The sequence below is a fragment of the Cryptotermes secundus genome, unplaced genomic scaffold (assembly GCF_002891405.2).
Source record: "Cryptotermes secundus unplaced genomic scaffold, Csec_1.0 scaffold581, whole genome shotgun sequence".
Classification (NCBI taxonomy): domain Eukaryota; kingdom Metazoa; phylum Arthropoda; class Insecta; order Blattodea; family Kalotermitidae; genus Cryptotermes; species Cryptotermes secundus.
The window spans coordinates 493,490-518,991 of NW_019739959.1; the positions used below are offsets into that span (position 1 = coordinate 493,490).

At 45.9% G+C, this 25,502-nt stretch overlaps 1 protein-coding gene across 1 annotated transcript in view; it reads left to right on the plus strand.

Annotated features, from left to right (window-relative positions):
- Nucleotides 1-530: 530 nt before the first annotated feature.
- LOC111872163 (signal-induced proliferation-associated 1-like protein 2) overlaps nucleotides 531-25,502 on the plus strand; it is a 139,308-nt gene continuing 114,336 nt past the window's right edge. The window contains exon 1 of the mRNA XM_023865755.2: nucleotides 531-1,158. The gene's annotated coding sequence lies outside the window, so the exon portion shown is untranslated. The remainder of the gene's footprint in view (nucleotides 1,159-25,502) is intronic.

The window sequence follows — 25,502 nt, forward strand, 5'->3', positions numbered from 1 at the left end:
AGAGACTGTCATGTGGTCAGCGCAATGATTCCCCACGGCCGTTAGTCTCGTTTTTCTGGACCGGAACTGCTATTTCCTTGAAATAGCTCTTCAATTATCCTCACCATGCTGAGTGGACCCCGTTCCAGACCCACTTACTTACTCATGGAGCTGAGCCCTTCTTGAGAAGCCACAATGATTCTGCAGCTGCTCAAGAATTTCCTAGCATTTTATGGAACCCAAAGGTTCATCACCATGTTCACAAGAGTCTTATCCTGAGCCAGATCAATCTAATCCATACCATCCCATTCTATCTCTCTAAGATCCATTTTAATATTGTCCATCTACCTACGCCTTGGTCTTCCCAGTGGTCACTTTCCTTCTGGCTTGCATTACTCTTCTCCCCCATTCATGCTACATGCCCTGCCCACCTCATCCTCCTTGACTTGATCATTCTAATTATACTTGTTCCAGACCCACTACTCAGAAAATCTGGTAACGCCGAGAATCAAACCCGGGACCCCTGGATCTGTAGGCAGGAAATCTGACCTGTAGACCACTGCTGTTGAACTTCCACTTCAGCGCTCTCTGGCGCCCCTGGCTCTGCCTGAAGTATCTGAAACGGCCACTACGAGGTGCTGAGATGCATTTATCAGAACGGGTCTCAGCGGAGCAGCGCATGTTAATCTGTTGCAGGGCATAGCAGGACGTATTAAATGTTGGACGACAGTTTGTGGTGTGTCGTATCTCATTTGTGTCACGTGACGAAGGCTTTGTAGTAGGAGGTTCGAGATGCGGTGCGTGTTATGTTGATTTCTTACGGCGACTGTTACGCTTCCAGATTCAGTCGTGTGGGTAATGCGTTGACGTGAGATTGTTTTTGGTCCTGCTGGTGTTTGGAGGTCATGTGGAGTGGTGGTGAAATGTGAATGAAGAGTTAGAGTCTGTTGTTTTACTTTGTGTTGTTATTTTGTCTTGTTTCACCCGGTAGCTGTTACTTGTGGTGTAAGGCTGCGAATGAACGAAATATATTTACTGGTGAAATCTGTATAAGACTGACGAAGTTCGGCCCGCAGATACTTTGATGAGTTCAGTTATTCATCTGTACCAGGAGTTCGACAGGACGTAACGCTGTTTTGTGTGCAGCGTCAACGACGAACGTTACAGCCAGCAGAAGATGTAAGAATGCGTTGTTATTAACTTGCAGTTCTTTCATTGTTACGTTCTACATCAAGTGTTTAAGGTTCAGGCGGCTGTGACATTGGAGATTATTGTTTTCTGGAATGTGACGCTGTGTAGTGTGATACAGATTTTTTAAAAAGTTTCTGAGGAACCACCTGGCTCTATCGTCAGGGTAGAACCTGTTACCACGTAGAAGATTCTGCCAAGAAAGTGGAGAGTGTTGATTTCTCCAAAATGTTTGTACATAAATACCAGTTTATATGGCGTCACATCATAGAAGACCGTAATCTTGATGAAATGTCATGTGTGAATACCCGAGCACTATAGTTCTTTGTCTTATGGCTTTACGGAAATGTATTATTTCAAATCTGACGGACGGCCAGTTTAAATGAAATTGTTGCAAGCATTAATTTCCATGTATGGAATATTCGGGTTATGTTATTCGAGGAGCTTGGGGCGTTTCCGTACCGGGAACCTCCCAGAAGTTGACGTATGCGGATAACATGACCTTTCGAGTTTCCCTTCCCACCGTGTACCCATACCAAACACTGAAATGCAAAATTTACCCTGATCACAAGCAAAAGGTAGTTTGATCGTGTAAAAGCGTGTTTGCCGTCATACCAACCAGAACAACGTGTATACTGTACAGCGGAGTTCCTTTGTTGTTCTGGTTGCAGACCGGTTTAGAATTGAGATTTCTCACGGCGGTGACTCTGAAGATTACTGTATTAGGGACGCCCCCCCCCCTTCTTATTTTACTGCTAGTGGGGTGGGTCCAAGTCCCTTGCACTGCGACCACTTCTGACCTATTGTACCAGCCCCAGATGATGGGTGAGGGTGATTCTGGAGCAATTGGTGGAATGAAGATTGGCAGGGGAAACCGAAGTACTCGGAGAAAACCTGCCCCAGCGCCACTTGGTCCACCACAAATCCCACTTGATCAGACCCGGGCTCGAACCCGGGCCGCCGCGGTGGAAGCCAGCGACTAACCACTTGAGCTATGGCGCGGCCCTTGCCGCCCCTTAGTCCGGTAAATGTTTTACAGACGTTTCGGAGGAACGTTCTACCTCTGTGTTCAGGGTATGAGAGTAAGAGTAGCTCTTATGCCCCGATAATACAGGTAGTACATTTTTCCGAAATATGGACAGGCAACTATCATACAGCGTTATATATGCCTGTGCAAATCGAGCGAAACGGGAAGAGGTCGGCATTTTATTCAGAAATGAGATGTCGAAATTGTTCACGATGCTTGCGAAAAAATACTCTTCGATTAAATCGATCTTGTAAGATTTCAGTCTTAAATGTCCGTAGTTGAGTGTACATTACGTGCCCCTCTCTAGGGCCCACTTTAGGATAGATGCCCATTATTCTCTGTTATTTGCATACATCTCTTGAAATTCTGCTGTCATAAATCAGTCTCTGTATCATCAAGGCGAATCATGGCCTGTTCTTCACCCTTTGGGTTACTTTAAACATTTTAGGACTTTTATCTTCTAGGACGGGCTATAACTCCGTATGGTGTGTTGAAATCAGTCAAGTTTCGGTTGAACATGTGAGGAACATGAAGCAAGTAGCAAGCAGAGCCCAGAGACGGAACATTTCATAACCGCCTCTGTGAGAACCTCAAATCCTACATAAAATGTTGTTATTGGCCTTTTTTCTTATGCACTCTACATGCCCCAACCACTCCAACATTTTACATGTAAGTGCGCCACCAAATCAGAGGTTTTATATTCCTTCATTTCTTGGTTACGACCGCCTCTGTGGTCTAGTGGTCAGCGTGCTTTGCTACAGATCCAGAGGTCCGGGTTGGATTCCCGGTGCTACCAGATTTTCTCTGAGAAGTAGTGAGTCTGGAATGGGGCCCACTCAGCCTCGTGATGATAATTGAGATATTTCAAGGAAATTGAAAACCGAAATTAACGGCAGTGGGGATTCATTGCGCTGACCACGCGACACCCTCTGTCCGCAAAAGTTGGCACTAAACCTGGCCGACAAGCGGCAGTTGCTCGGTCGGTACAGTTCTCTTGCGGACTAAAATCACGGAGTTTGTTTGTTTGTTGGTTACATCTGCAGATTAAAATTGTTTGAACGTCTGTATATGCGGAATTAAATGTGTGCTGGAACTAAGATGCCCTCTCCATTTATGCGCTTACATGTCTCCAGTCATAGCGCATTTTTAACATGAAGTCTCCTGTTACTCGTGTAGTTTTTTTTTTTTTTTTTTAGATTCATACAATCTGTCCAATTAAGGACAATGAGCACTTTTGGTGACTGAGGTAACTATGTCATTAACAGTGTTAATAAGGCTATCCCAGTAGATGCCTTAAGATTTGTGGCATGTATACACTTAAAACTAGCTAAATCTTATCAGATAGGTCTGACGGCTTGAATCTTTTTAATCTCCTAACTTCATCTTCATGGGTTAGTAATGAGGCTGCGAGTTCGTTTGGATGTACTTGTAGTCTCCGACTGTACTTAGCACTACACTTTTTAATTTCTTCTCGCACTGTAGATACACTTAAGTCCTTATGTAACACTGTATTGGGCACATACCAGGGCGCATCAACTATTTCTCTGAGAATCTTGTTCTGAAATCGTTGTAGTATTTCCAGGTTTGAATTGCTGGCTGTTCCCCACAGTGATATTCCATACGTCCATATAGGTTTGAGTATTGCCTTGTAGAGTAAGAGTTTCCTATTAAGAGATAGTTGTGATCTTCGTCCGATTATCCAGTACAATTGCCGAGTTGTGTAGTTTCTGTATTTATTTATTTAGGTACAAAATCTGAACACCCGTTATAGTTTTCTGGAATAGGTAAAGGTAACAAGGCGAAGTTACCCCTGTATTTAATTAAGCACTATGCTATGAAGACGTATGGGGAATTGGATGTATAGGTCCACTCATTCTTGGCCTCAGCTCTAGATAGTGGTGAATGGTCACAGGGCGCTTTACCTGCGGGGAAAGAACCCCAGGACCTGTTGGGTAGGAGGCTGCGTGGGACCCAGAGCCTGTCTGGACGCTGTGGAGAAGAGAAACTCCTGATACCTCTGCCGGAAATCGAATCCGCAGTTTCTAGGACGTCGAATTATTACCCAATTGCTATGCAGACTGAGCTGTCCCGGCTCCAGTTTTCTGGCATAGGCTTACTTTAAATTATAACCTAGTATTTCAGTAGTTGTCTTAGTAGCACCGTACATGCCATTTCGATTTTATTTATACGTGAAAGACAGAAATACTATATACTTATCCATCCATCTGTGTATAAAGTTAAGAAGAATTGCTATGCCACTGCCTTCCATGGTGAATATTCATCTCTCGCACAACCGGTTTGACAACCTGTGAACCAGCCTTGAGTTTAACCCTTTAAAGGCTGAATTTATTCTACATAACATATAAAAATTAAGTCGTACTTCACAGGAAATATTACGTCTCCGCTACAAAGCCCAGCCGGTTAATGCTGTTTAGGGAAACAGTCGCCGTTTACTGTGAGAACCATACGGAACACACAGACACACTCTGTGGGCAGAATGCAGAGTTTTAGTATGTTCAGTCCGTACCTCACAGGAAACATTACGTCTCCGCTACAAAGGCCAACCAGTTAATGCTGTTTAGGGAAACAGTCGCTGTTTATATTGTGAGAACCACACGGAACACACAGGCACTGCGGGCAGAATGCAGAGTTTCAGTGTTTTAAAGCAGATGGTACTAATAGTAACCACTGGGCTCAAGATTGAGAACATAACGTAAGCGTTCGAAGATGTTAGGTTTTAGTCTTTTGAGTATGATAGCATGTGGTATCATAATGTTAGAAGACGGAGGCGGCCTTTTCCTCGGAGTAGTTTAACCCAGTAGACCATTATCTAAATTTTCACCACTTGGAAGACACTATTTTTTTTTAATTCGCTTAGTGGGGTGGTGGAGTCCAACTGGGTCTACTCGGAATGGCGGCCACTGATTGGCCTATTGTAGCCTGCCCCGGGTGATTATGATGATGGAGAATTTGGTGGAGTGAAGAGTGGCAGGGGAAACCGAAGTACTCGGAGAAAATCCGCCCCAGCACCACTTTGTCCACCACAAATACTACTTGACCAGACCCGGGATCGAACCCGGGCCGCCGCGGTGGGAAGTCAGCGAAACTCCAGTCACGAGACACGAGCTCACAATTTTATACCGATGTGTAAGTCTGTCGAGGAAGTGGGTTCAAACAGTAATGGTTTCTATTCGGGAATTGCTCTTTTCGAATCTTGACGGGGTCCCTTGCCTTTATATTCATTGGTTTTTCCTGCTCTCCAGTATGGAACTGAATCCTGGATGTAGTCCTCAGTGAAATATGTTTTTAAACAATTCGACGGCTGTAGACACAGTCACCTTCCTGATCTACACTTGTGGTCAGATTTTCACCCTCCTTAGCAAAGATGCTTTGTACATATTTAAGTTGTCCTAATCCTTAACCAAGCACTACGCCATGACGACGTACCGGGAGGGTGGAGGTATAGCTCCGCCATTCTTTACCTTGGCACTAGATTCAGGTGAGTGGTCAGTTTCACGCTCCGGCCGCTTTACCCGCGGTTCACATTGTGGCTCCCAGAGCCAGTCTGGACGCCGTGGAGAGCCTGCCAGGAAAGGAACTACGGCCGACCAGCCCGTAGCCCGTCGCTACATCGACTTTGTACGTTTGCTGAATATTTCTGGGTACTGATGGCCGGACTTAGCCATGTAAACGTGTTGAGAAATGCATTGCGCTGGAGGCTACAAATAAAATCAGATTACATGCGTAACTTTTTTTCTCTTGTCTCTTTTGACCTTGGGAACAGAAGTTTCCGGAACCCAAGTGACCGGGCACAGCCTGCAGGTTATTGCTGGCCTGATAATTACAGGCTTGAAGGAGATGGAGATTCCTGCATTCATGAACAGGTTCGTTCAGTGGCTGTTGAAAGAAAGTCTTGAACATCCCAAGACTTCCTTTGCTCGTAGGTTATATAACAACGCTTTCAGTATGGAGACCAATTACCGTCGAATGGTAGGATGACACATGAATGATAATTGGAAAATGGATTTGGAAGGAAGCTGTACCTTCCTGGCATTTGTCTGGAGGTAGTGAGCAAAGCCACGAAAATTATGTCACATAGCCTCTGTGTTCTAGTGGTCAGAATTCCTGGCTACAGATCCAGAGGTCCCGGGTTCGATTCCCGACGCTACCAGATTTTCTCAGAATTAGGGTATCTGGAACGGGGTCCACTCAGCCTCGTGAGGATAATTGAGGAGCTATTTCAAGGAAATAGCGGCTTCGGTGTAGAAAACCCGAGATTAACGGCCGTGGGGATCCGTTGACCTGGCCACGTGACACCCTCTATCCGCTAAAGTTGGCACTAACTTCACCGACTAGCGGCGGTCGCTCAGTCGGTACTACAGCCGATGTCCTAACCGAGATTCGAACTGGGCACTTGACGGGTATAATACTAGAGCGTTACCTCTAGACCAGCCAGATCTTCGTTTGTTTAAGTTGTAATACATTTTAAGGCAGCGCCATAGCTTCCCACCGTGGCGGCCCGGGTTTGGTTATGTGGGATTTGTGATGGACAAAGTGGCCCTGGGGCAGGTTTTCTCCGAGTACTTCGGTTTCCCCTGCCAATCTTCATTCCACCAATTGCTCACCTATCATCTGGGGCTGGTACAATAGGCCAGAAGTGGCCGCAGTACAAGGGACTTAGTCCCACCCCACTAGCAATAAAAAAATATGTTTTAATACCGGTGATTTGTTTTTGATAGCATTGTGTTTATTAACCGATAGATATTATTAGATAATTCGGCCAATGTAATGACGGGTTACGGGCTGGAAGACGGGGTTAGATTCCAAGCAAGAACGAGACTACCACGCCCAGACTTGAGTGTGGTTCCCACCCAGCCTCGTGTCCAGTAAGTACGGTAGCTCTTCCCCCGTTGGTAAAATCTGCCAGGGCGTTAAATTAATGATCACTTGCCTACATCTGGTGTGGAGGTTAAGAATGCGTGGTGCTATACCTCTGCTCCCCTATATGTCCTCATGACGTGGTACTAAATTAAGTGTAAGGACGCCTTTACCTTTAGTAACGAGAGAACTGATATCCTGATTCACTAGAACACACAGTGTAATGTTCTTTGTTAGTAGACGTTTCCTAGTAACTGTTCCAGCAATTGTTACGAGTATTTCTCTGCCTTCCAGCTCGAGTCCTCTCTTCACAGACTCCCGTACAGAACTGATCTGTTCAAAGTCAAAAGTTACTTTACGACCGGCAATCGGTTCGTCTTGTTGCCAGTCAGAGTCACTGACGGTCAGTCAGTCAGCAAGTCTTGGTGTTGAGCCTCATCTGGGGCTCATGACCACATATATATTACTGTTTGACAGTTACGGTCTTGTTTTTATGGTGCGCCCTCTCTGACGAGAGGTCTTTCGTTTGTATATGCTGCTGGTCCTTGTCAGCGCAGCCTTGCTCGGATCCGAGTTCCTTGGGACTCCAGACCATATTTTACTGTTTCAAATTTGAAAGTTCCCTTTTGGGCTCCTCCTTCGACTCGCAGGGTCACGGTGGAGGTATTCGGCCCCGCCCCCACACGGGTATTGGCTCCAGTCGCGCCAGTTTGCCTCCTTATGACTCCTCGGCACGTACCACGCAGAAACAACTGGTTCCCAACAGTACCTCCATTGTTGCGCGCAGTTCGTTTCTGCGGGAACTTATTTGCCGAGACATTGCCCAGAAACGCTTCTGGTAGGTATATCCACCCATCTCGCGGTCGTTGCGTAGCAATGGCTCTACACGCTACAATAATAAGGGAAGAAAAGAACATAGAGTGAGGATGTTTAAGAACAGGGTGTTGAGGAGAATATTTGGACCGAAGAGAGATGAAGTGACAGGAGGTTGGAGAAAAGTGCATAATGAGGAGCTTCATAACTTGTACTCTTCTCCAAGTATAATTAAAATGATCAAGTCAATGAGGATGAGATGGGCAGGGCATGTAGGACGCATCAGGCCTATGAGGAACGCATATAGGATATTGGTGGGAAACCCAGAAGGAAAGAGACCACTAAGAAGAACAAAACGTAGGCGTGTGGGTAATATTAAAATGAATCTTACACAGGACAGGGTTGTATGGACTGACTCAGGATAGGGACCAGTGGAGGGCTCTTGTAAACACGGTAATTAACCTTCGGGTTCCATAAAATATTGGGAAATTCTGTAGTAGCTGGGTGACTAGTTGTAGCACTCACGTACGGACGTGCAGTATCATATGCATGGCAGTAAACTGCATGCGTGGTCTGCAAGGATGTTGTTTTCGCTTGTCGTTTCGTCAGGTGTTCGCTTCCATGCGAATTAACTCACTCGCAGATTACACAAAACATCATTTTCGACCTTGGCATTCATCTTTTTATACCGAAACTTTTTATTTTTTTTTTCGCATTAATCACCGTCCGTTTGTTCGCAGCGCGTTGCAGCATTGGTTTCTTGTTTTGTTTTCGTCACTAAGAGACCAATTTAAAGAAAATAAGCCTTGCGTGTTTTAAATTTACTGGAGCATGATGGGTTAAGGGGCTTTCTTTTTATTTTTAATGTCATATTTTACTCGGTGTGTCGTGTAGATATAATAACACTTCCCTTTTTTATGTGGGGCTACAGAGCAGAGATTTAGTTGAAAAGCTGATGTTAACGTTCTAAAGAGAATGTTTACCACGTGATGCTACACACGAAATACATCGGCCATTCTGGTGTGAATTTATTTTGTTTTCCAAATAAGCCTCCCCTGCCGTCTCAGCACTTAATGACGTTTCAGAAATGGGCGTCCTGCATATCACGGTCAAGTGAGTAGTAGTCCTCCTCCGTTCGGCCCTGGGATCGGCTATCCTGACGGTTTTTTCATTGTTTTACCTCAGTCCCTCTGGGGGGGGAGCTTTCTTTAGCATGTCAACAAGACTGTTTTCTAGTGGTGAGAGTTTCTAGCTGCAGATCCAAAGGTCCGGGTTCGATTCCCGGAGCTACCAGATTTTCTGAGAAGTTGTGGGTCGGGAACGGGGTCCACTCAGTCTCGTGAGGATAATTGAGGACCTATTTCAAGGAAATAGCGGCTCCAGTCTACAAGGGACAGGCGGTAGCGTAGTTGGTTGAGGCACTGTGCTGCAAGCCGGAAGATCGCGGGTTCGGTTCCCGATGAAGTCATTAGTCTTTTCAATTGACTTAATTCTTCCAGCCGCACAAAGCCTCTAACAGAAATAAGTACCAAGAATCTTCCTGGGGGTAAAGGGCGGCGGGCGCGTAAGGTTGACAACCTCACCCCCTCGTGTGAGCCGATTTTCTAGAAAATATTGGAGCCTCGACGTCTCACAACCGTATGGGCCTCCACGGCCTGTTACAGGGATAGCTTGGCGCGTAAGGCTGACAACCTCTCCGCCATCTGTGAGCCGATTGTCTAGAAAATGTGGGACCCTCGACGTCTCACAACCGTATGGGCCTCCACGGCCTGTTACAGGGATAGCTTGGCGCGTAAGGCTGACAACCTCTCCGCCATCTGTGAGCCGATTGTCTAGAAAATGTGGGACCCTCGACGTCTCACAACCGTATGGGCCTCCACGGCCTGTTACAGGGATAGCTTGGCGCGTAAGGCTGACAACCTCTCCGCCATCTGTGAGCCGATTGTCTAGAAAATGTGGGACCCTCGACGTCTCACAACCGTATGGGCCTCCACGGCCTGTTACAGGGATAGCTTGGCGCGTAAGGCTGACAACCTCTCCGCCATCTGTGAGCCGATTGTCTAGAAAATGTGGGACCCTCGACGTCTCACAACCGTATGGGCCTCCACGGCCTGTTACAGGGATAGCTTGGCGCGTAAGGCTGACAACCTCTCCGCCATCTGTGAGCCGATTGTCTAGAAAATGTGGGACCCTCGACGTCTCACAACCGTATGGGCCTCCACGGCCTGTTACAGGGATAGCTTGGCGCGTAAGGCTGACAACCTCTCCGCCATCTGTGAGCCGATTGTCTAGAAAATGTGGGACCCTCGACGTCTCACAACCGTATGGGCCTCCACGGCCTGTTACAGGGATAGCTTGGCGCGTAAGGCTGACAACCTCTCCGCCATCTGTGAGCCGATTGTCTAGAAAATGTGGGACCCTCGACGTCTCACAACCGTATGGGCCTCCACGGCCTGTTACAGGGATAGCTTGGCGCGTAAGGCTGACAACCTCTCCGCCATCTGTGAGCCGATTGTCTAGAAAATGTGGGACCCTCGACGTCTCACAACCGTATGGGCCTCCACGGCCTGTTACAGGGATAGCTTGGCGCGTAAGGCTGACAACCTCTCCGCCATCTGTGAGCCGATTGTCTAGAAAATGTGGGACCCTCGACGTCTCACAACCGTATGGGCCTCCACGGCCTGTTACAGGGATAGCTTGGCGCGTAAGGCTGACAACCTCTCCGCCATCTGTGAGCCGATTGTCTAGAAAATGTGGGACCCTCGACGTCTCACAACCCTATGGGTCTCTACGGCCTGTTACAGGGATAGCTTTAACTTTGGACGTTATAATGCGAGATCCTGATAACAGCATCGTGAACTGTCTCGCAGCCATTAAAAGAGCACATGATGGGCGCCACAGGCTACGAAGATGGCGCGAAACCGCGCTGCAAGTTGTGAATACAGCGTTTGAACTGCAAAACATTTTCAAGGACCGCCATTGGCTTCATTGCAACCCAAACACCAGGAGTAATTATGCAGCACCTTCACAGTTTAAATTCTCCACGTTGTATGAAAGTTGGACACCCTCCCCCACCATTCCTGGATATGTAGAGCGGTAGGCCGGTCGTGCATGTATTCCTTTCCTGTCATTGACTTCCTGTTCACACACAACCCTACTCGTGGGAAACATGCCAGACAATGATTTTTATGGAACTATACTTGCTCGCCTGAACCAAGGGCTGCCCAGTAATCGACTTCTGGATCTTGATCTCATGTGATCCGCTGTAGCTCTGCTCACTGCGTAGGAATTTTCATTAAATTGCATACTCTGTGGTCTTGTGGTCAGAGTTCCTGGCTACAGATCCAGAGGGCCCGGATTCCATTCCCGGCGCTACCAGATTTTCTGAGAAGTAGTGGGTCTGGAACGGGGTCCACTCAGCCTCGTGAGGATAATTGAGGTGCTATTTCAAGGAAATAGCGGCTCCGGTCTAGAAAACTAACATAAACGGCCGTGGGGATTCGTTGCGCTGACCACACGCCACCCTCTGTCCGCTAAAGTTGGCACTGACTTCGCCGACAAGAGGCGGTCGCTCGGTCGGTATAGTTCGCTTGCAGACTACAGGCCACGGAGTTTCTTTTTTCATATTAACGACACGCACTTAATCCTAAGGAGTCGGGATAGCCCAGTCGGTATAATGCTTAGGCTACAAATTGGACGACCGAAAACTCTAGGTTCTAATTCGGGTAGGGAGAGATTTCTGTATTGTTTTCGGTGCCCAGACCGGCTCTGGGGCCCACACACCGGAGGCTCTTTGTGCAAGAGTGAAGCGGCCGGGGTCTGAGGCTGACCATTCACCTCCATGTAGTGCCAAGGTAACAACACAGGGACAAATACAGTTTCATTCGGCCGCTGCCACATTCCTTAAATAAGCAGTAAAACTTAGGCTGGGTCCACACGAGCGCACAAAATGCGTCCGTTGTAACGAACGTACTTTATGCGGACGTTGCTGAGGACACCACACAGTTGCAGAATGCGGTGCGTAGTTTTTTGTCTGCAATGGAGCCAGTAGAAAGCGTAGCATTCGCCTTTGTTGCTTATTTCTACAACGGACGTCACGACGTTCGTTACAACGGACGCATTTTGTGCGCTCCTGTGGCCCCAGTCTNAGAGAACCGTATGAGCGAAAACGGGATGACCAAAATGCTGCCCGCGGTCTTGTGTGGCACGCGAGTGAATTCATTTGAGCTAGTGCCGATGTGAAGATAATATGAGCACGGATATTTACTTACTTCTACATATGTACAGAACACCAGAGCTTAATAACATTTCCGATATTACGTAATATTAAAATTGTATTGGTGTTCCGAAACACAATTTTGCCTCTAATTTTATGTGGGCTAGTCCCTCGTCCTCTCTGACTTTAAGGGAGGAACGTAGACTGAGGGTGTTTGAGAACAGGGTGTTGAGGAGAATATTTGGACCGAAGAGAGATGAAGTGACAGGAGGTTGGAGAAAACTGCATAATGAGGAGCTTCATAACTTGTACTCTTCTCCAAGTATAATTAGAATGATCAAGTCAAGGATGAGGTGGGCAGGGCATGTAGTACGAATGAGGGAAACGAGGAATGCATATAGGATATTGGTGGGAAAGCCACAAAGAGAGAGACCACTGGGAAGACCAAGGCGGACGTGGGTGGACAATAATAAAATGGACCTTAGAGAGATAGGATGGAATGGGATGGATTGGATAGATCTGGCTCAGGATAAGGACTGCTGGAGGGCTCTTGTGAACACGGTAATGAACCTTCGGGTTCCATAAAATGTTGGGAAGTTCTTGAATAGTTGCAGATTTGGCTTCTCAAGAAGGGCTCAGCTCCATAAGTAAGTAAGTAAGGCCCCTCGTCCAGAAAGAGGGTGGGGGGGGGGCTGAGGAGAATATCTGTACTTACGGACGGTAGCTTTATATTAGAGGAAATGTTATAACAGGTTCATAACCTGCATTGTTTCAACAAATATTATAAGGACGAGATGGTCATGCTATGTAGCACGCATGAAGAGACTGTTAGTGTGTACACAGTTTCAGTAAGAAACCCACGGGGTAGCTAGAAGTAGGTGGGAGGACAGTAGGTGCGGCGTGTGAGAATATGAACCACATTCGGCTGGTTAAGGACAACGTCTAGTGGAGGGCTTGTGTGAACACGGTAATGATCCTTTTGGTTATATGAAAGGGCGGAGAAATGCATGACTAGCTGAGCGGCTGTTAGCTTCACAAGAAGGGCGCTCGCTGTAGCACTTCTCTGTTTCTGAAAGTGAAGCTTTGTATATCCCTGCCTGCATCGGACGGGCGACCAGACAGACTTTCCGTTAGAGTATTGTTACTTGCTGTGGCACAGTAAATAGGCACTTACTACTCTGTTTACATCGTACCCACTGGCACAACTGTTACTTGCAGAGATGAAGCTCTCAGCGACGAACTGGCAATGTAACCGTTTCACGCCATCTTGGATTGGCCATGCTCAGAGCGCTCAGAGCGGTGAGTATGTAGTTCCCGTCTTCTGGGGTGTAGCGCCGCGAAGCCCAGTGAATGCCAACCGAGGACTCGGGAGGAACGTATCGTATCCTGGTTTTATTTAGCCTTAGAAACTAAGAAAACAACCAAATAATCTTGGAACTATGCCCGTGTTGAAGGATTACTTACTCATGGAGCTGAGCCCTTCTGGAGGAGCCGCCAATTCTGCAGCTACTCAAGAATTTCCCACCATTTTATGGAACCTGAAGGTTCATTAACGTGTTCACAAGAGCCCTCCACTGGTCCCTATCCTGAGCCAGATCTATCCAATCCATACCATCCCATCCTATCTCTCTAAGATCCATTCTAATATTGTCCACCTACCTACGCCTTGGTCTTCCCAGTAGTCTCTTTCCTTCTGGCTTTCCCACCAATATCCTATACGCATTCCTCTTCTCCCCTATTCTTGCTACATGACCTGCCCACCTCATCCTACTTGACTTGATCATTCTAATTACATCTGGGGAAGAGGACAAGTTATGAAGCTCCTCATTATGCAGTTTTCTCCAACCTCCTGTCACTTCATCTCTCTCCGGTCCAAATATTCTCCTCAACACCCTGTGCTCAAACACCCTCAGTCTATGTTACTCCCTTAATGTCAGAGACCAAGTTTCACACCCATACAGAACCAAAGGCAAAATTATAGTTTTGTATATTTTAACTTCTATGTTTTTGGACAACAGACGAGAAGACAAAAGGTTCTGGACTGAATGGCAGGATAGCATTTGGAAACAACAGTAACGAAATAATAGTCATGAAGAAACTGAGGGTATATTACATTCAAGAAATGATTGTACCATAAAGCTCAGAATCCCATGCCTTCCGGTGTTATGTCTGATAGCTTAAAGATCTAATGTACAGAGGTGCAAAGAAGAATTCGGTCTTCTGCGATATAAGGCAGTATAGTTCGTTGAAAGTCAACCGTCGTTTCGGAGGAATATATGACCTCCATAATCATGGTCAAATAATGAAACGAGCAAGTAACCAGCGTGGAAGTAGGTGGCAGTTGCTTGGCTTGTTCTTCGACCCTGAAGATGGAAGGGACGTGTTCTTCTGAAACGTCGGACTACATGACGTAATATCCCATATCTTCATACCGATTTATGTAAAGGTAGAAAAAAGGGGTAAAGCCGTCCCTGTAACATGCCGTGGAGGCCAGTAGGTTTCTAAGGCGTCGAAGTTCCCACATTTTCTAGACAACTGGCTCACAGATGGCGGTAAGGTTGTCAGCCCTACGCGCCGGCCGATATTTACTCCCAGGTAGGTATCCATTTCTGTTAGAGGCTGAGTCGACCTCAGGACCATAGTGCGGCTGGAAGGATTAGCTGAATTGGAAAATCCAGTGACCTCATCGGGAATCGAACCCGCGACCTACCGGCTTGTAGCATAGTTCCTCAACCAATTACGCTACCGCGTGCCCCACCTATTGCCGTGAGAACTTCAACTCCTATATAGAGACCTTTGGTTGTAACTCCTGCTTTTAAACAGCAAAACATATTTCTGTTCTTAATTAATATATTAATTAATTAAGCATTATGCCATGAAGACGTGTGGGGCAGTCGAAATATAGCTCCGCCATTATTGATTGCTTTACTATATGGTGGTGAGTGGTCAGCTTCACGCCCATGCCCCATTACCTCCGAGTAAACAGCGCCTCGTAGGTGGGCTAGATGAACCGGTCTAGAGGCTGTAGAGAAAAAAATTATCTCTTTCCCCTGCCGGGAATTGAACCCCGGTCGCCTTGCCCGTAACCTTGTCACCATAACGACTGAGCTGACCTGGATTTGAACGTCGTCTCTCTCCCTAAAGGAAGAGCGTGGATTGAGGGTTAAGATTCCAGGCTTCTGGGAGTTCCTGTAGGACTTCCCCGTGTGAAGTATTTTGGGCTGGAGAGAGTCCACGCACCGCCCTTGTCCTTGGACTGCGCCGCCGAAAGAATTAATTCCAGCAGCCTATCTTTTTATGGGTTCTTTGCCCCTAGCGCTCCCAGGTCGCAATCACGCAAAGTAATCTTCAGTGCGTTGGACAGAAATGCTCCAGCCCCTGAATTCAACACAACCCGGCCGTAAGAGTGTGCACTCCCGAATAAGAAGTGTAAAGTGGGTCCAAGTAATATTGATTCATATATATTTCCAAGATTTTGCCGGATGTACGATATATCGCTTATATAGTATGTTTGTGGGGTAGCTTTTGGAGAAACACACCGTCAGGTGGAGTGAGATACATTCTGTCATGAAGATGGAAGAAGTAAATTCCTCCGAAACGTTGGTACCTTATCTGACCATACTGAGAGGTGTCATAAGGCAGAAAACCACCGTATAAATCTTAACTGCATTTAAAACACAAGCTCATTTGCTACATAAGCAAGATGGGTGTAGGTGGTCAAGACGGACGGGACGGGCAGACACATTTTAACCACATACCAGTTTCTTCCAGGAGTCGGGATAGCGCAGTCGGTATAGCGACTGGCTACAGGCTGGACGACCGAGTGGTCGCAGTACGAGTCCCAGTAGGGTTAAGAATTAAGCGGCCGTGTCTTAAAACTAACCACTCACCACATTGTACTGACAATAACCTCCATATCCACTTACCAGGGCCACGCGGTAGCGTAGTTGGTTGAGGCACTATACTGTAAGCCGGAAGGTCGCGGTTCGATTCCCGATGAGGTCATTGAATTCTTCAATTTACCTAACCCTTCCAACCGCACTATGATCCAGGGGTAAACTCAGCCTCTAACAGAAATGAGTACCAGGAATCTTCCTGGGGGTAGGGCTGACCTCACCTCGACGTCTCACAACCGTGTGGGCCTTCACGGCCTGTTACAGGGATGGCTTTGCGCGTAATGCTGACAACCTCACCGCCATCTGTGAGCCGATCGTCTAAAGAAAATGTGTGAACCTCGACGTCTCACAACCGTGTGGGCCTTCACGGCCTGTTACAGGGATGGCTTTACCTTTATGTCCAGTTGCCGGTACGTCTTTGTAGCGTGGTGCTTACTGCCGCAGCCACATTCCCTTTATACAGGCCTGTTGGGTAACATTCTGGAATACTAAGTGAATATGTACGAGTATGTGTATGGTGTAGCTTTCAGGTCTGTCGTGTACAGTGATTCAGACAGTCTGTTGAATACTAATTGCTGGTGACTGCGACATTCTTCGGCGCAGAGTACCTTGCGGTCATCCGGCTTCAAGAGGAATGCATTTGTTACAAACATGGTATAGTGTGTGCGAGAGAGAGACAGACGGATACGAATAAGAATCACAAAGAATGAGACCGAAACTATTTTCATAATTACCCACATCCTGCACCCAGAAAGCTTCGTACTTTGTGTAGTCTGAGATGATATCACTTCCCGACAAGTGAGATCAAGGCACTGTAATTCATATGTGAACTTATTTACTTACTCACTCATGGAGCGAGCCCTTCTTGAGGAGCCGCCAAGAGCTTCCCAGCATTTTATGGAACCCGAAGGTTCATTACCGTGTTCACAAATTCCCTCCACCGGTCCCTATCCTGAGCCAGATCAGTCCAATCCATCCCATCCTCTCTCTCTCTCTCTAAGATCCATTTTAATATTGTCTACCCACCTATGCCTTGGTCTTCCCAGTGGTCTCTTTCTTCTGGCTTTCGCACCAATATCCTATATGCATTCCTCATCTCCCCACATTGTGCTACATGCCCTACCCACCTCATCCTCCTTGACTTGATCATACTAATTGTATTTGGAGAAGAGTACAAGTTATGAACCATATGTGTACTTCCGACAGGAATAATGAGCGACGTGCTGCACGGCCAGGTTCCGTTCCCGGCGGGGGCAACAGATTTTTCTCTTCTCCACAGTGTTCAGACCATCTCCGGCATATGTGTACATCCGACAGGAATAATGAGCGACGTGCTGCACGGCCTGCACGAATTTCAGTTCAACAAATAACTCTTTAGACGGGGGCGACGCTGATAAATCCTGGCCCTTTTATAATCGACTGNTGTGTACTTCCGACAGGAATAATGAGCGACGTGCTGCACTGCCAGGTTCCGTTCCCGGCGGGGGGCAACAGATTTTTCTCTTCTCCACAGTGTTCAGACCATCTCCGGCCTACCCAGCCTCGTACCCAATACTCGTAGGTACTTGGGTACGTTTCTCTCGCGGGGTAAAGCGGCCTGGGCCATGAAGCTGGAATACTCGATTTAGTGCCGTGGTTAAGAATACATACATACATACATACATCTTCGTGGCGTGGTGCATAATTAAGCACAGGGATAACCTTTTTTGCGCTTATCTAAAGGCTGTGTTGCACGTGGTGTTGCAATCAGGTATCGAATCCTGGGCTCCGTATGTGGGAGGCCTGTATTAGAAGACCAGGTCCAAGTCCGCCATGTTAGGAGTGTTGGACGGTCATTCTGTCCGATCCCTGTTTGAAGCTCATTGCCAGACTTTGACCTTACTTAACAATTGCCTGTCTTTGAGATCTTCGGGTGACGTCACCACGTGACCTCCGCAGAAGAGTCAGTTTCAAACCTCATGCGCTCCAGTAAGGCTGCACGAATTTCAGTTCAACAAATAACTCTTTAGACGGGGGCGACGCTGATAAATCCTGGCCCTTTTATAATCGACTGATTAAACTGATTGTCGTTACTTAAAATTAAAAATTTTATATTTCGATATTAATTCAACATTATCTTAAATCCTGTAGTATCGTATTCCATTTTCTTGAACATGTAATATGGTGTTTATGTTGAAATTTCTGAATTCGGGCAGCGCCAAGAAGTCTGGAATTCGGACACGAGCAGTCTTTTAATTTTAGTTCGTGTACAGAAAAGCAGACACGCCTACAAAAAATCAGTGTAAAAGTCATTTCAAAAACTCGTTATATTTGCCTGCGGATGAGAACTACACAAGGACCATTATGACGTAGTTTCCTCACTCAAACTTCCCGTTGTAAGACAGAATGGCATGTTATCAGTCCGCACCGGGGAGAACTCGAATTTTGGAATTCCCGACTTGCGCATGCGCAGGCCATCTCTAAGCTTGTTACGCATCCTGGCTCACAAATAGTAATTCACTGAAGTAGATTATTAATTTACATAAGAAAAAACAGTTATAAGGAATTTACAAACATTTAATTAAACAGTTATATACGTTACGGTGCCGGTCACGGTAGCCGAGCGGTCTAAGGCATGCACTGTCTTCGCTCGCTCGAAAGCCAGGATCGTGGGTTCGAATCCCGCTCACAGCATGGATGTTTGTGTGCGTTTTTCTGTGTTTGTACAGGTAGCTGCCTTGTGACGAGCTGATCACTCGCCCAAGGAGTCCTACCGTATGTCGAAGATCTAGAAAAACCGAAGTGAACGGAGAAGTTCATGGCGGTAGGCCTAGGCCCACTGGGGCTGTAGTGCCAAGGAAAAAAATACGTTACGGTAATCTAAAGGCATAACAATGTAAGTGAATTAACATCTAGTTGAATCGGCTTCTTGTTGTTTCTTGAATTTCCTTAAGGAACATGAACCAGTTGTTTTCTTTTCTCATGTAGACGCAGTGTGTTTACTTAGAGGTAGGATCTAATTTTTTAAATGTTTAGACCAAACTTGTTCCTCAATGAGGACCAATCCATAAAGGCATAGGAAGAGAGGAAGACTAGCCCCAGTCGGGGGCCACGATATTCGTTGATTAAGGGCGAGGGAAAACCGAAGAAACTGGCAACTGCAACGCAACCGCAACTTCCGAGAAACTTCACCGATTTCAAGTAGGGCAGCTGGTTTCCAGGTAAGCAGGCGCACGCTGAGGAAACTTATGTTTGTCTGGTTGCTCACATCATCTTAAGTGGGTGTGTTCGTCCGTCTTAATGCGTGACTGTAATTTTTAATTTCGTGCACCTGCCTTCTGGAATGTCGGATAATAGTACTGAGACGGCGTGAGAAGGGAGGAAGACCGTAAGGAAAACGTTTTAATTTTAATCAGGAAATATCGCGTTCATACAGCGCGACAATTTTAGCAAGAGAAGATAACTGATGATGGCCGTATATATAGGCGAATCATGTAATGTGGATAAGGGTGACTGTATAATAAGGTGTATTTAAGACGTTAATATATGTGAAATAAATGATATATTAATGCAACAGGATACTTAAATACAGTATTAGGAAAAGAAAACATTTGGTGCATCCGTTCTTCTGTGACAATTGTTTCGAAAGAACTTAACCTTAATCCAGACTCCATCGTCTCACGAGAAATTCCTTCCCAAGCCAAATCTAGTTTGTCCTGCCTAGCATAGTCTGGGTGGCGTTTGCCATATATACCAGGCTCTTGCTCATGTAGCAGCTTCGTCAACCTTTCGTGCCATCTTAAGAAACAAATGAACCACCGAAGCGCGTCACACAACACCTCACACTAGGAAATCACGCGGCAACGCAATTGTGAGAAGACTGGCATGCTCCATTGCCTGGAAGTTGAGTTTCTGAGTCTTTTCGTGAGTTGCGTTGCCGTTTCCTCAATTTGCGCTGCTAAATTCAGTTCCTCGTGTTCATCTCAGTTTGATAACAATTCTCGGAAATTGCGGTTGCGTTGCGGTTGCCAGTTTCCTTGTTGTACCCGCACCCAAAGAGTGTGGAGTAGTGACAAAGAGTTCCCAGCCTCTGCCGATAATAGAATCTGACTTTAGTGGTGTTTCCGTGGCTTCAGTTGAAGAATTGTTTCGGTTTCTGAATCATTAAGATTTGGCAATGTATGTTTTAACTGTGAAGAGATGATAGTACAGCGAACATCCCGGGATCTGCGGAAAGGTCGACTCTTATTGGGAGATTCCCGGCTGGTATCCTTATCAAGAGGTCTACTGCGCGCATCTCGAGGGGCCGTCTGACCATTGACAAAGTACCACTCAGCTGTCCAGACTTCTGGACTTTGTAATGTTGTAGTTTCGGGATGGGTTTAGCTGGGGAACGGTAGCGACTCTTGTTTGTGTCGTAGCCAGTGAAGTGGTCTCCAGGATATAGATAGGTGTGTAGATGGTTAATGTGGCAGGTGTTATAGATCCGGTTGCTTATCAGTACGTCCATTTTTCCCTTATCAAGAATCACGTGATATCAGGCAGTGTATTGGGTACACATCTGTAATGAACGGAAATGAATAACAAGTTAACAGAAAATATTTTTCTGGATGTTTATAATTTTTAGCGCATTCCGTGCCTCCTTTGTTTTACAGGAAGTTTTCTTGTTACAAGTGGGGAAAAAGATCCTGTCAAAGAAATATATTCAGAGTACTTTAAGAGATACTGAAAGTAAGTAGAGAGAAAAGTGAACGTGTATAGCCCGTATTCGGTTACGGTGTAGTTATGTAGTTTTTTCTTATTGCTAGTGGGGTGGGACTAAGTCCCTTGTACTGCGGCCGCTTCTGGCCTATTGTACCAACCCCAGATGATAGGTGAGGGTGATTGTGGAGTAATTGGTGGAATGAAGATTGGCAGGGGAAACCGAAGTACTCGGAGAAAACCTACCCCAGCGCCACATTGTCCACCACACATCCCACTTGACCAGACGCGGAATCGAACCCGGGCCGCCGAGGTGGGAAGCCAGCGACTAACCGCTTGAGCTATGGCGCGGCCAAAGTTATGTAGTTAGTGAGAAACAATTGGTTCGTAAATATACAGGGTGTCCCAGGAGGAGGAGGAGGAGGAGGAGGTGGTCATAGAATCGGTCTTTCTGAGCAAAAAGTGTATATGTACATGTGTCCTATTCCGAGGTGGAGCTATTTCTCTGTACACTCCAAAAACTGTTGATAAGAAAGAGATATTACGTACTGTTTCTAATACCGGTATTTATTGTTCAAGTGACAAAGTTGGTACAGTTTACCTAGTATAATACATTTTTCGAAAATTCAACCGTCAACATCAGTGCTCTTCCCAACTCGTGTGAGGACATGGCGTGTTGCTCGTCTGTACAGTGTACAGTGCAGTGAAATAGCTCTATCTCGGAAACCGCTCGGAATAGGACACATATACATATAAGCTACTTTGGCCGCGCCGTAGCTCAAGCGGTTAGTCCCTGGCTTCCCACCGCGGCGGCCCGGGTTCGACCGCGGGTCTGGTCAAGTGGGATTTTTGGTGGACAGAGTGGCGCTGGGGCGGGTATTCTCGGAGTACTTCGGTTTCCCCTGCCAATCTTCATTCCACCAAATTCTCCATTATCATAATCACCCATGGCAGGCTACAATAGGCCAATTAGTGGCCGCCGTGCCGAGTGGACCCAGTTGGACTCCACCCCCCACCAAGCGAATTAAAAAAATTAAGCTACTTTGCTTAGAAACCGATACTATGACCTCCCAGAATATTTACCTTTCCTTCTGGGGCACCCTGTATAAGCATTTTGAAGCGTGATGTTCATGTAGATACTATTAAAATTTCAGTTCCCCTCCCATAGAAAAGACACTGCGTCTGCCTTACAAAGAACAGTCTATCAGTACGTAAGAAAATGAGAAAACCACACCAATGCAATAGCAGTGAACCTATACCAGACAATAGCGCAACTACTCACAGAGTGAAAATATACAGCGACCTAACTCTACCAGACAGACCTGAGTAAAACTCGAATACAGGAATTAAAATGTTACCCAGGAGGACGAAGAAAAAAAAACGAGTATATGAGTTAAGAAACTGAGCATAACTCATTCACGAGTCAGTACTTATTGAACATACACGTTTATTGCATACTCTGCAGATCATGTATAATAATGTTTCTTTTGTTCTGAGACTGCTACGAAATCCGCACATACACTTGTGTGGATAAAAGTGAAATCTTCTAATTTTAAAGTAGGTGGTACATATGGTTACCACTGTGCTTTAAAGGAAGAAATAAACGGAATTTTAGTGTATAATACACTAATTCGTTACTTAGAAATCGTGTATTAAGCGGCAACTTGTCTCTAACAGGGTTTAAATTCCAAACAGGTATTACTCTGTGCGTGTGTTTGAAAGAGAGGGGTATAAACGTTATAAAATCTATTTAGGTTTTAGTTAAAACAGCAAACCTAATAGCCAAATTCAAATTTGTCACCATACATCACGACAAAATTTCACCGAGATCCGCCAAGCCAAGACGACAATGGTAAGAACAGACGGAGCAAAAAGACATTTTAATGCTCGCAAAGCGGCTTGCGTTTTATACAGTCGTATAGAGCGCCTAAAAGTAGACCGCCAGAACGACGTGCATACAGAAGTTTTGCTGGCATTTGGAGCAGTTTCTGATAATCGTGACGTTCTGTTTTGGACGTGTCTGCAGAGCTCATTGGAGTACTGAAATGCCGTTTTATGTCATTAGAATGGCACGAAGCAATGGTGAAATCTTATTAGTGCTCCGTCACTGGACGTAAAATTGTACAATAGATACGCCGCTGTTTTTGCTTACTATTCATATCAAGAGGCAGCAGGTGTCTGTTATTTTCGCAGTGATCGGCAGTGTTGATCTGTTTACGATCACAACTCGTAATTGTGTAGCATGTGAAGTAACATGGGCAGTGACACTTCTGAATGCGTCAGCGAAAGAGAGGTTATGTACGGGACCCGCGAACGTGGCCAAAGAGTAACCCATGTCTGCGTGAGATTTCCGGTGTGCGAATTCATGTTGCTATGTAAGGGACAGTGCAGTCGGTATAGCGACTGGCTACTGACTGGAAGACCGAGATGTCGGAGTTCGAGTCCCGGTAGGGTCAAGAATTTTCTCTCCCCCATATCGTCCAAACTGGCTCTGGGGTCCACCTAACCTGCTGTCCAGTGGGTACCCCGGGTAAAGCTGCCGGTGCGTGAAGCTGGCCAGCTAGTCCCAAGGTCAAGAAAATATGGCTCTATACATTCACTCCCCCATACTCCTTCATGGCGTAAGCACAGGGACTTTATATTTACTTAACGGCTTAATATTAAAAGAATGCCACAATTTGAAAGCCCAAAGAAATGAAGCATGTTACCGCTTATGTCACTCTTAAAGTAGGCGTACGTAACAGTTCCTCATTTTATGAAAGAGCTGTATCCATTGAAAATCGATAGATAAGAGAAAATTCGTTAGATGAGAATGAATTGCACGTTAATTTAGGAGAGAAGGCGATGACACTACTCAGCAAAGTTAAGGTGGTAATATAAAAGAAAACTAACGTTTATAATTATTTTTGATATGCTGATTACAAACTTGTGGAGGATTGCGTCTTTTCGCAGGGGTTACCTATCAGATTTCTTGCCAAAACAACGCGATTATGTCGCTCTTTAATGTTTTTCGTAATGTTCTTAATAATGTTTGTCAACCAGAATGAGAGAGTACATTCCCCCCCCCCCTTGGCACTACAGCCCCTGTGGGCCTAGGCCTACCTCCATGAATTCCGTTCACTTAGGTTTTTCTAGAGCTCACACATTCGGTAGGACTCCTTGGGCGGGTGATCAGCTCGTCGCAAGGCCTCTGCCTGTACACAAACACAGAAAAACGCACACACACAAACTAAACATCCATGCCCTGAATGGGATTCGAACCCCTGATCGCGGTTTCCAAGCGAACGAAGACAGTACGCGCCCTAAGGTTCGGCCACACAGAACGTTACGTACGCTATGTTCGCTATACGAACAGAAAAATATCTCCCTTTATTGCCAGTGTGACTGGCCACACAGACTTCCGTACGCTATGTTCCCTATGTTAGCTGCGTCGCAGAGTGTACACAGCGTACGTACCGAACATAGCGTAGCGCTCTCTGTTGCCGAACCTTTAGACCGCTCGGCTACCGTGACCGGCGAGTTCATTTTTAGTGGAAAGAAATTTGTTCTCATTTAGATAGTCATGTTTGAAATTGAATAATAAATTATATATACGTTCGTGTCACGTGTAGCATAAAAAGACATGATAAGAAACTGCACGTGTTATAGATTTTTAGTCTGAATTTTGTGATCAGGGCAACCGATTATGTCAGAACAGCATACTTCGTACATTGTAAACCTGTCTAGAGTTACGATGATGTAATTCGTGTTTTATAATTTACAGTAAGCGGGGGCGAATATACAGTATACAAATATGCATATATATATATATATATATATAAGAGAAGAGTAATTACAGCCGATCACAGCGGCCTCTCGGGCTTAGGATGCCGTCCATCTTGGATTGCTCGCAAACTTGGATCGCTGATTGGGGTGTTACGAGCGGCGTGGCTTTAAGTTCGAGTTTTATACTTTCCTACACGTAAACTAACTAACTACATGGAGCCGAGCACTTCTTGAGGAGCCGCCAATTGTGCAGCTACTCAACTTCCCAGCAATTTACGGAACCCGAAGGTTCATTACCGTGTTCACAAGAGTCTTCCACTGGTCCCTGTCCTAAGTCAGATCAATCCAGCCCATACCACCCCATCCTATCTAACATCCATTTTAATATTGTCCACCCACCTATGTCATGATCTTCCCTGTGGTCTCTTTCCTTTTGGCTTTCCCACCAATATCCTATACGCATCCCTCGTCTCCCCAATTCGTGCTGCATGCCCTGCCCACCTCATTCTCCTTGACTTGATCATTCTAATTATACTTGGAGAAGAGTATAAATTATGAAGCTCCTCATTATGCAGTTTTCTCCAACATTCTGTTCTCAATCACTCTCAATCTGTGTTCCTCCCTTAATGTCAGAGACCAAGTTTCACACCCATAAAGAACCAGAGTTTTGTATATTCTAATTTTTACGTTTTTACACAACAGACGATAAGACAAAATGTTCTGGACCGGATGGTAGCGAGCATTACCCGAGTTCAGTCTCCTCCCAAGTTTCTCCTTTTTCATACACGTAGCATTGGAAAGTATTGTGATCGTGAATACCCCCATCGCAACATTTTGACGGATGTACACGTTTTCAACAACCCCGAATACGAAAAACTTGTTTTTGGAGTGCCGTCTCTCTTTATATGTGTGCGCCCCAACGGTTGGGTAGGTCCATTCGAATCTATTTGTCTAACTAATTGGACTCAAATCAAGTAGGATAGGATGGCTTAGCTTATAGCTAGAGGGAGACTGTAATTGTGCGTAAAATTTTGGCGAGAGAACTGCTAAGATGGCAACC